This window comes from Heterocephalus glaber, unplaced genomic scaffold (assembly GCF_053883595.1).
Source record: "Heterocephalus glaber isolate CG9 unplaced genomic scaffold, H.glaber_assembly_v1.0 deba00001442, whole genome shotgun sequence".
In the NCBI taxonomy this organism is placed as follows: Eukaryota; Metazoa; Chordata; class Mammalia; order Rodentia; family Bathyergidae; genus Heterocephalus; species Heterocephalus glaber.
Genome location: NW_028258296.1, coordinates 455,397 through 467,619, shown reverse-complemented (window position 1 = coordinate 467,619; position 12,223 = coordinate 455,397). Strand labels below are relative to the sequence as shown.

Sequence of the window (12,223 nt, the reverse complement as noted above, 5' to 3'; positions counted from 1 at the left end):
CATTTTAATGTTTGTTTCTAATGTAGTTTAGATATACTGCTTATTTCTTTTCTTTATATATTTTTCTCAAATATTTAAATGTTTCTCAAATATTAAAAACTATGGAACTAATTATTTGCATTTTATTTTCATGCCAAATAGATTAGAAAATCCAGAGAAGTTAGAGGACTCACATGATGTCACACAGCTAATAAATACTAACGTTGGAATTTCACATGGATCCTTGGCTTCCCGTCTATAACTATTTTCACTACAAGCATAGCTACAATATTTTATTGCTGGAGTTGTTCACCAGGCTAAACAGCCTGAATGCTGGCTGCCTTGAACCCTGTGAACTTTGTTCCAAACAAGTGTTCGGCTGTCTTAAAAGAGTCCAGCCTCTTCATGTCCCCAGTTTCCCACCTGGGAGTTACTGAAATGCTTCCACTACTAGACTGCAGACTGAAGGCAACATGCACACCTTCCCTTTCCATAAAGCAGAAAATGGAGGGCTTTGTGAAGAAACGCACACAGGTTGATGTTTGTTGTTTATCTGCTAAACACTTGTTTTCTTAGAATTAATGAAAAATTAAGAATGAATTCCAAAGCCATAAGTAGAATTTTCTTATTTACTTTTCAGAGTAAAAGTGCTTCCAGAACGAAACAGTATGTGTCATTCTAGTTCCAGTCAAGTCTACACTTCCATTGAGTTCTGACTGCACAACAGATGAGTTTTACAACGGGAAATTCAGAAACCACTCTCCCCTGTCACATATCATGCAAGTGTACTTTTTTTTTCAAAGAAGTTAGTGCCTACTTCCTCTCCAGAGCATCACTGAGGCCCTCAACATCACTCAGTAGGACTGTTGAAAACCACGGATGAAGCTATATGCATTTCCAGAAACTTTTTCTGCTCTGGCTCAAAGTTTCATCAGTGAAGATCTCAGTTGTGGTAACAATGTGCCTTTCATTACCTATTAATAATTTGTGTACTCCAGACAGTCTAGTATCTTTTGACCACAGACTCTTTTGGACAGGAGGCATCAGAAAAGGGATATCAAGGTATTTTACTTTTTCACTTTCCTTTCATTGTGAGTCCTTAAACCTGGCTTAGGTATTGCACCAGAAACCAATTCATTCAGATTTGCCCCAGGTGAAAAAAATAAAACTATATCTGTGTTTATAACCATCTTTCAGAAAATCTTTCAGATTTTCTTAATGTATTGCTATGGCCAAGATTTTGCACACAAACTCATACATAACAAATTACAAGTATAAATTGATGACAAAGCTTAATTAATTTTTCTAATTATAAAAAGACAAATTTTAATGTAGAATATTTGACAAATATTGAAAAGTAAAAATGAAGTAGTCAATAATCCCAGCACCCCTAAAATTTGCTAATTCTTTGGGGACTTAATTTTGGTTTTGTATGTACTTGTGTTTGAGTACATATGTTTAGAATATAAGACTGTAAATCAATTTTTATATCCTGCTTTGTTCCCATAAATATAATTATACATGGCTGCATCAATGCATAATTTATTTAGCTATGTTTTCCTATTAGTAGCTATTTACATTGTTTTTGGGCACAACTGAAAATGAGATTTTGATATTTTAGAACTAAATACGGGACCTATTGGCTATTATTAATAATCAGATTTATGTCAATGAAAAGACAAAATATTAATTGACTTAACAAAACATAACCACTCAATTGACAAAATATTTTAGTTTTATATTGTTTTCTTTATTGTTTCTATTAGGAAACAATGGTTAAAAATGGATTTGAAATTTTAAAAAGTCTTAGATTCTGATCCTGGCTCATGTATGAGTTCTCAATATATCAATTGTGAAACTGTAGAAAGTTATCCAAGTTTCTAAGGCCTCTTCTATAAAATAGTTAATGAAATGTCTGCTTAATAAGGCATTCTGATAATGACTGAGATAAGGCACTAAGGACTCATAGTTAGGAGTCAGGTACAAGACACACACATAGGCCATCCCAGACGACAGCACAGTGGAGGGCATGACAGGCACAGGATCTCCTGGGTCTAAACAGGATATACACCTGCCTCCTGTAGAAAAGCCAGAGGGTGAGGGTCAGACAAGGAGGGGCTGCTTGATACTAAGGTAAGTAGGAACAGGAATGGAGGTGAGTACTTTCCGAAGGGGCCACCAGGATGAGAAATAACTGGACATGGAAGGAGTTTAGGAGAAAAGGCATGAGACAAGGATGCTGTCAAGACAGTTCTCCGACCACTCTAGAAGAGACTGGGTACCCCGGGTGCAGGGCGAGGGGGAGCCCAGGCTTGAGTAGTCTGTGGGGATTAGGACTCTGGAAGAGAGGATTCATAGACATGTGCAGCCTTGATGAGAGCCATTGACCTCTTCTCAAGGTTCCTGTAGAAAAGCAGAGGAAATTTTTAATCTATAGTCTTAAGATCCAATGTAACAACTTCTATATTTTGATATTTTCCTATATATAATTTTATATTTTATTTTTAATTCTAGTTATATTTTTGCATGATCCTTTGCCAAATTCAGGCTATACAGGACTTGAAACATTTTCCCTTTTTCTTGTTAATCTTTGAGAAGCTTTATTTTAGATAATTGCATAATACTCAAGAATGAAGGTTGACCATGATGTACCTAATTCTTCCCTGAGGGTATAAGCGATTCATCACTGAGGGTATAAGCGATTGTTTTGTAGCATCAGTAATATTACCATGAGGATGTTTATCCTGCAGATTCTGCCCTTAGGTTAATGTGCTGATGGGAAAGGCTGTGGTCCATCCTTCTGGGGCTCTGCTCAGCATTCCATACCTAGATCTTGCCTTCTCTTTGGGGTTGAGATGGTCATGTGAACCCCTGAACTCATTTAATTGGACCCTCCCTTAAGAGTACTGCACACCTTTGCTTTTCTTTTCCAACATCTGGAACCTGGCAGGTACATTCTCGGCCTGTACACACGTGAAATTCAGCAGTGTAGAAGACTGAACACTGGAGACAATCAGCAACCACATTACATACAATTCCACCCAAGATTTAGGGAACCACTTTGTGCGCTCCTGGGAAAGTTCCAGCAAAATCGGTCATCCATTTCTCACAGTAGTGACCTTGGTATTGCCCCTGTAGTCTGGCTTTTCCTCTTCCCTTGTCTCTCTCTCGCTAGTCCCTCATTCTCGCTCTCCTTTGGGGGAATCCCAAGCTGCAACAGACATGGTTAAGGATCATAATTAATACCTGTTGCAATTTTTTCTTATTTGAATTTTAATAGTTTCTTAGGGTTTTATCTTAGTGAAATGTGATTTTCTACTTTCCACTGAGGATGGAGCTCTTAAATTGAGACTACACTTCGGGTACTAACCGACCAGTGAAACCAACTCTGCCCCACCCCACTGTCAATGGCAATGATTCGTCCTTTTCACATTGAGTCTTGCTCTCAGCTATGAAGACAGTGAGAGCTAGGGCAGGCGATAATGCCAAGAGCTCCCCTCTGTGGGCAGCAATGCCCACAAAGAGCTCAAAGTCTGGGGAAGTAAAACACAATGACTTTGCAAGCTCGGAGTCCCAGAAGCCTGACCTGCCATCTGTTTTGGATAGGTAAATTTACATTGCACTCCTGGCCCAGCACTGGTCTTGAAAGCCAGAACCTTGGAAAAAGCCTAACATTTGCCTGGGTCTCACTTAGTTTCCAATTGGCCCAGCCAGTTCTAGGGGTTCTGGTTCTGGATTCCAGCAGGACTCCATCCACACCTTTCAACGCAGGCTGTTTCTCAGCTGAACTCAGGACCCTTCCGTTACTGATATCAGTTGGGTTGGAACTGCTGTCACTTATATGGAATACATTAAGCACCAAACTGGATGGTTATCAAAAAGAAGATAAATAAATCCTAGGAAGTTCCTCTAGGGAAATGTGCCTATAGTCTGTACTCTAAGGCATACTTAAAACTTGGTAATTATAGAGTATCTTAAGGGTAATAAAATAAATAAAGTAATAATCAACAAGAAGGCAGAGGAAACTCGTGGGGTTGATGCAAAGGTGGTGGCATAGATTGTGGCCCTGGTGTCATGGGTGTGCACTTTCTCACACCACTTAGCTGGACACGTTAAATATGCACAGCTTTTTCTATGTTGACAGCACCTCAATAAATAGTCTTTTAAAAGACAAAACAATAAAAACAACAAATAAATAAGTCTAGAGAATGCGGAAAAGATAAAGATGAAGGATAGCTAAGAATTTGGGCGAAGACTTAAATTGGGGGAGTCCAGGGGTGAAATGCCTGCTGGGATGAGGGTCAGAAACACATGCCCACCTCTCAGGGTGCCCAGAACGCCCTGGTTAGGATGATTCCTAGACAGCAACTGTAAGTCACACGTCATGTGCTTTACACTTTACCAAACAGACGATCAGGCTCAGAGAATACCTTCCTGTTGTACTCTCCAAGATAAACAGCCTTCGTTCTTTCACTCCTCCATCATCCATCCCCGGAAGACGAGTTCCGGCAAGGATAAGGAAGCCACGTGCCTTGCTTCTGCTGGGCGTAACTAACTGCAGGCCTGCCTCTTCGCTGGGACTTGACCAAGCTGAATTGTTCAGCATCTGAACTTAAAATCCAACTCTTACTTGCACATACTATACGAGCTGCTTGTGCACTTCAATGACAATGGCATTATTCATTCCTTAAGATTGCCTGGAGTCCACACCGTTCCATTCATCAGAGCTTGTAAATATATTTACTTTTCCCCTAAATTGCTTTCATCCAATTCTTTTCAGCTTCTTTTCCTCCAGTGAGTAATAAGGAGTAAGAAGAGACTGTTGCAGCTGTCGTTGTTGCTGGGTAACCACGAGCCTGTAGTCTTTTCTGCTGTCGCTGCCATTAATTCACTTATTCAGCAAATATTTATTGAGTGTTCTACAAGGCAGAACATAGTAGCTGAGAAAATCAATGTGCTGCTACAGCTAATTCACAGAAGCACTTCTTTAAAAGTTCAAGACAAATACAATGATACTAGATAGAGGACCTACTAGTTCAGGATGGTTCAGAATTTTAACCTAGGCCACACCCCATTTTTTTGATGACCACACTTTTGATGATGTCACATATTTACAAAAAAGGATTTTTATTAAAAACCAAGTATCAAGCTGGCATGAGGAAAGGAGTATAAAGAAACTTTCTGCTCTGCTTTGCTGTGACCCTAAAACTCCTCTAAATTTCAGTACTTTGTTTACTTTTGCTATGAACCTCAAACTGATCTAAAACAGCAAAGTTTGTTTAAAAATCAAAGCAAAACCCAAGCATCACCTGCAAGCCACTGTGCCCAGGCAGCGAGGATGGGACCAGGTCTCATTGCAAAGTTGAGCTGCTTGCTGTGTCCAAAAAGCACACACTTCCACCTTCAGAGAAATGCAAGTAAAACCAAATACTATTTCCATTCCATCTACGTATGTTTTCAAGCAGCTAGCTAGTAGTTGGGATATAAATACTCATTCAGCTATTGTACCCGACCATGTAATAAACAGAATTGTTAGGTGTTTCTTTTGGCTGAAAGAAAAGCAACTGGAACACTAAAAGCACCATGAGCCAAGAACCCTTGGGAGATTCTCGGCTAAACTGTACACAGCCCTCTGAGCTAAGCCTGTGTGATGTGTTCTTTTGAATCTTCCTGTCCTGACTGATTTTGCACTTGAAATATTTATTGCTGCCATTTTGAAAACAAAAACTGCCGGTGTCATTCACTCAGGAATGATATACAGTCTATAATAATTTTTTATGCTACACAATTCAGAACTTAATTTTATATCTGTAATTATTTTTATGTTCTCATATTTTCTGTCCTTGTAGATCACATAGTTCTCAAAAGCATAGCTGTTTTATGCTCTTATGTATGTGCACATATATCATAAATCAATTTGTTCTAAGCATAAGACAATTAGACAGATAGACACTGCACTTTTAATAATGGTTACTTTTGTGGTTGGGGATTTAGCTCAGTGGCGCTGCCGCCTGCTTCCCAAGTGCAAGGTCCTGAATTCAATCCCTGGCACCAAAAAAAAAAAAAAGGTTACTTCTATGGGACCTATTTTATATAAATTTTAAGAGCCTAGATTGTGAATGGGTCCCACTTTATTTTTCTGCATGTTCCTTTGGCATTTTCAAATACAGTGATTTTTCCTCATCCTTATCCACAGAGGATGTATTCTAACATTCTAAACCACGAATACTAAATAGTACTTATAATAAAGTGTAGTTTGCAGGTTAGAGATTAACAACTGGCAATGAAACGGACTCAGCAACAGACTGAGTCCTGTAGAAATGGTCTCTCTGCCTGGAAGTGTCTTAGGCTCCATATTCGCCCTCTGCTGGGGGCTCGGGAAGAGCCTGTGGGCTGAGTAGAGTGGGTGGCACTGGACCACTACACAGGCACTGTGACCCTGGGACAGGCAGCACGGGCAGTGTGGGCACTGGAGAAAGGGGTGGAGTGGGGCCAGTGAGATTTCACTGCACCCCTCAGTGTGGGGCACACGTCAAACCTTACAGATTGTTTATTTCTGAACTTTCTATCTTAGTATTTGTGCGAATCTTTTGACCATGGAGGGTGACACTGCGGATAGCAGGGAGCCTTGGAGACAGTCCTGAGAGACACTGTGATGGACAAACGTGGCAGTGGGACAAGGCAGTGTGGGGACAGCCATGCCCGAAGACTCAGGTAGATGCCCTAGAAGTGCTCTCGGAGACTGCGCCCAAAGCGTTTCAGCAGCTCTATGTCGGGCACCGTGCTACTTGCTTTAATTTATTATTATTTTTTTACTTCTTACAACAGTCCTAGGAGGTATTAACTTCTTTATTTTACAAGTAAGAAAACAGAAGTTGAGTTCTTGGGTTTTTATCTGGTGACATGATAGGCTTAAAGCTTCAACTCCAGCTAGTCACAAAGAACCCACACAGCATAAGTCCGTCTGTACAAAATAACCCCAGAAGTGTGGGAAGAAGGCTGACAGGTTGCTGGGCCGCCAGTACTGGGGCGGAAGGCAGTGAGAAAGGTCGAGGAGCTGGGGATGAGTAGTGTCTGCCAGTGAGGGTTTGGGTGTGCGTATGTCTGGGAGCATACCAAAACATGGTAATGTCTGTGTCATTCAGGCTCCAGCTTAATAAAGCTATTGAAAACACTATGCTCTCCATTGTTAGGGATGAATATCTACATTACAATCTAACCCAAAAGTTTCAGAGGGAACTCAGAAAATGCTCAAAGGTGGTAATGCTGCCTGAGAAGTGTTCCTTGCACCCAGTACATCTGAGAGACAACTGCAGCATGAGCATTATTAGTGTGGCAAAGCCAGGTGATTGGTGGCCTTCATGTCACTGCCCCCACAAGCAGGACGTCTGACGCGTCCTCTCTCTCAAGGAATGGGTGTGCCTTGAAGTAAACCAGGAACCCAGAGGAGGACTTTTCCTGGGAAGGGAGCCTGGGTAGAAAAGAGGATTTCCCGAGCTGGTTTGAAAGAAGCCGTTGCCCAGTTGTGCTTTGAACCTACTCTCTGGGTTTCAAAGACTAGTTGGGGACCCTCTGGGCCGTAATTGTTTGATTACCATGGAACCTCTAATCCCAGCCAGAAATTCCGCGCCGCCCACATTTCTTTCTACTTCAGAATGTGTATCTAATAGCAACCAATTACTTTTCCTGTTTTCTCACTTGGAATCTGCTTTGGGAGCTGGGAATTGCTATCTTACAAAACCCATAACATCTGTGAGGAAGGGCGACCGCCCTGTAGGGACGGCTCAGAGACTCCCTTGCCAGGCCTCCCTGGACTTCTTAAAGGTCTTTCTAGCCCCTTCCTCTTTCTCTGAGGGGAAAGAGTTTTGTGGTTAAGAGGTCAAGTTACTAAAGGAAACTTTCCAGGCTTCCGAAAAATTTCCATTCCGGACATATGAAGGCAAATTCTGAAGGAGCTGCCTTACTTGTGCGTGGCTTCTGGCAAGGCTGATTTGACATCATCCCTCCCAGCTGGTCCCCTGTGCATGGGCGCCGCTTCATGTCTAACGTGGCCTCAGCAAACCTAGCGCTGCATTCAGGGCTTTAAGCCACTTGTATTCTTATTCGCATGCTTCAGCTACATGGAGATGGTTTTATCATATTCAGAAACAGTTCTGTATTTGGAAAACATGTTCAAGATGAAGTGGTGTTTGAGGATTTGAAGAAAATGATCCTTTAACGTTTATTGAGTAAAGTTTTAGATTCTTCTCCTGCATTATTTTCCAAATAAGAATCTATTCCGAGTGCTTGGCTCCACTGGTGCCCCGATACATCCGCAGTTTTCAGACCAGCCGAGTTCAAGGGTGAAAAGGACGGTTTTGTTTTGGAGGAACTGATTTTGTTGTTGTGGAACAGCCACTCTGCTCTTTGAGCAGACAACAAAGTGTCATTATCTGCGTTTGGAGTGGCTAATAAATTATTCATGCCAGTAATGATGACTGGAGTCTTCTTGGGGAATGTGAATGATGTGACTTGTTTTTCTTTCTCCTAAAGAAGAAACCGCTTTTGTAGACATTTCTGGCACACCTGCATGCTTGGGGAAATCTGGTGGGCTGAATTCCTGACACCATACTGCAGGCTGTGCACTGAAAACAGAATCCTCTGGATGTTTGGCTTTCTTTTGCATGATAGACACCATTTTTTAAATGAATTCACCAGGTTGAAAAAGAGTAAACTCATGCATGAGCTACTCATGGTTAAAGATCTGACACTGTGGATCCTATTAGTATCTAGATTTCTGGTTGCAGGTGTATAGGCCTTTGAGATGGCTGAAGTGTAGGGAGCTGAGGGGATCTTCCTAGGGAGGCTGAGCTACTGCGGAAACCCAGGGAATAGTCTTTATTGGACCTTACTGCATGCTCAGTGCTTGGTGCACATTATCTTATACAATCCTCAAAACAGTCTTATTTTGCTAACAAGGAAACAGAATTTAAATAGATTAAGTAGGTATTTTCTTTCAGATTCATTCAGCAAGCAAGTAGTGAAACTAAAATTTAAGTTAAAATATTGCTGCAAAGCTCACACTGTTCAGTGTTTCCTGGGGAGCTGCTGTGTGGCATAGGATGCTAAGCATTGGGAGAACAAAGGGCATGAATGGCGACTCTGACCTCAGAACTCACCAGCTCTGCTCACGCCATCCATGCACTCGGTGGAGGAGCCCTGATCGTCAGCTCCTGTGCTGTTCGAGGTGTGCTGCGCAACTCTGGGTCCACAGATGGCATTTGGGGCTTCACATCCAACACGGAGTCTGAATGATGAAGTGGAACAGAATGGGAGGAGTATCAGTCTGGATCCTGGCCCCTGACTGCAAAGAGTACAAGAAAAGCAGCTAGAGAACAGGCAGGGCCCAGATGGTGAAGATAGTGGCTGCTGACCACCCCTATTAGCCTCTGCTTCCAATAAACTGGACTCAAAATTGGCAAGTAGAGAAGCCAGAGAACAGGAGAAGCTGTAGCTCTGCCGAAATCCTGAGGATTTGTGAGCAAGGAGCCGGGAGATAAGCACAGAAATTCCTTCCCACTCTGCTCCAGCATCTGTGGAATGGACACTGCAGGAGAGAAGTGGGCAGAGGAGTGAAGACAAGCTTCAGTCCATCACACACTTGCTTCGTGCCGTCAAATGGCCAGAAGTGGGTCCCTCTTGTTAAGAGTGTGCTGTGTGCTCCAGTTTGCACTCAAACTCCACGGCTTTTCTTAGAAGAGGTGATTGAAGCTATCACTCCATGAGAAGTCTTTTTTCAGGGGGAGAGAATCTGCTACACTGATCTGTCATTAGGCAAACTACTCTTTTCAATGGGATACAGAAAATTAGCAGGGAAACACTTTCTTCTCTTCCAGAGAAGGGAGAGGAAAATGCAGATAAAAAAATGAAAAGCTTTTGTCTGACGAATCACTGGAGGCATTTGGAGGGGAGCAACTTTGCTTTATCTCCAGTACTAGACAATTCAGCTTGAGATCTTCCTTGTTGGAGAAGTTCTCTGCAAGAAAATGACCTCAACTCTTTAAACCTTTCATGATCCCCACTGTGTGTCGGACCCTGTGCAATGTGACACGGGTGTCACTCAGGATAGACGAGGTGGTGCTACAGTAAAAACAGACCTCATAGCTCCGGAGAATAAAATCCGCTGTTTATTCACACTTGCCCGCAACGGGCTGATGGACAACTTTGCTGATCAGTAACAGAGACCTGGCGTGAGGCAATGGGCAGCAGCTCCACAGAGGCCTTGCTGGAGGATCAGGAGCATGGGATAGCGAAGCCTTTGCCCACAGACGATTCGTTCCTTATGCTCCTGTTGTTTTCTCAGAGGAAGCTCCTTCTTACTGCAAGGACTGGGGAAGCAAAGGCCTCCCATGTTCTTGGAAGGAGAATGAGAATAATAGCTAGAAAACACTTTGTAGACCATGATCACGGGCAAACTTTCCCGTGCCCCGCTGCCCTTCTTCATAAAACTCATGTTGGCAGGGGATGAAGAAAGAGGAGGCACTGTGGTCCTCTCACGGCCAGAAGAAGGCCGCTGAAGCTTTGGAGGGGCAGGAGGTACAAGCGGTGACGGACTTCAGGCTGACTGCTAGGGATTCTGCTGTTCGGCCACCTCTGTGGAGAGGCATTTCCATGCAGTGGCCGTCTCCCTTCTCACTGCGTGGCTCAGTGCAGGGACCCACACAGTCACAGCCACCGTCAGCACCCACAGCACTTCCACCAGCCCTACACTTCCCTGGTGCTTCCTCACATCCTTGTCCACTGGCAAAGAAACTGAACTTCAGAGACACAAAATGTCCGACTATCCATTTATTTATTCCAAAAAATTATTTTTTAGAGAATCTGAGTGCCAGTTACTGGGTTTGTTCCTGAGGACTCAGAGATTGAAAGACCTGGCCTCTGTTTGTGGTAGCCATGAAAGGCAACCATAAAATAAATATCAAAATACTTCCAGTCCTTGCAATGTGTAAGATTGATGCCAAGTCCATCCCGTTACAATGCTGCACACTCTGGAGAGCTTTAACGAGAAACCCCAAATCAAGGTTGGAGTAAGTTACCACACATTGATTATATTAAAGTGTTATGGGGCGGAAGTGCACCCTGACCCTTTTGTATCGTGCTATTATATGCTTCACACAGGGCACAACTGCAATGTATACTTTTTATTAATTAATAAGGTGGTATAAATATTTAATGGCTGACTTGGAAATTCAACACTTTCCTTGGGATTTAACTTCAGAAATTATTTAAATTCCAGGACTACACAAAAATAAGTGGCACTACTGTAATCCTACAGAGAGTTCACCAAATTGAGGACTAATCAAGATATCTCGGAAGAATTTAATTATCATTTTCAAACATGATTTAGAGCTTTAGCTATTTTAAATGAAAATTCTGTGAAGGGTATGAAGAAAACTTGAGGTATTTAGACTCTGTTGTTCCAGCGAAATTAGCTCCCCACTCCCAAGAAACTCTGATCTGTCTTCTCCATTGTTGTTTTGGGCTGATTTTACCTCTTACCCAGCTATTCTGTGCACTTTCACACCTCCGGAGATCCCTTCTGCTTGTGATGCCCCTGTCTTCCTGTCTTCCTTGAAAGTCCAGTTCAAGACTCAGTTTAAACATCGTCTTCTCCAGAACACTTTCCTGGAAACCCTTCCTCCTCTGCTGCCTCCATGGCTGCACCGTAGCAGTGATCTTGCTGTCATGATTGGTCATTCCTGGGCTTTTTCAGGGAGCAACTGTGTTTTCATCCACGTATCTGTAGTGTGGTACACATGCTTGGATTCTCAATATCTGTATAATGAAGAAGCTGAACGAATGTATGTGTTGATGTTTTTATGACAATTTTTTTAAATCAGGGATCCTTATGAATACAAAAGCTTGATGTTTTTTGTAATCTTCAATCAAAAAGAATAGATAGTGTAGAGACTAAGAGCATCTTAGGCAACAGACTAAGGCAGAAAGCATTTAAACAAACATAAATGCTCGACCTGCTGAGAGGGTATAAAAAACGTAGGTCAGAGCCCTTAGTTAGAAATTTAGTACAGAAATTGAAGGTGTTCCCTTGGTTCATTTTCCTAATATCTTTGAGTCTTAGCTCTTTATCTTAAAATGGGGGTAGAGCAGGACTTTGTGTAAGAAAATTAATGTATACGAAGGTCTCAGCATCCACTGATAGCCAGTGAAGAAGGGCTCATATAGGAGATCCCTTTGCACTTTTAGA

At 42.2% G+C, this 12,223-nt stretch overlaps 1 long non-coding RNA gene across 1 annotated transcript in view; it reads right to left on the bottom strand.

The window, feature by feature from the left end:
• Positions 1 to 223: 223 nt before the first annotated feature.
• Positions 224 to 12,223, bottom strand: part of LOC110348385 (uncharacterized) — a 33,670-nt gene continuing 21,670 nt past the window's right edge. Inside the window, exons 2-3 of the long non-coding RNA XR_002393590.2 lie at positions 9,138 to 9,265; positions 224 to 2,382 (exon numbers count right to left, since the gene is read on the bottom strand). This is a non-coding gene — a long non-coding RNA (uncharacterized LOC110348385). The remainder of the gene's footprint in view (positions 2,383 to 9,137; positions 9,266 to 12,223) is intronic.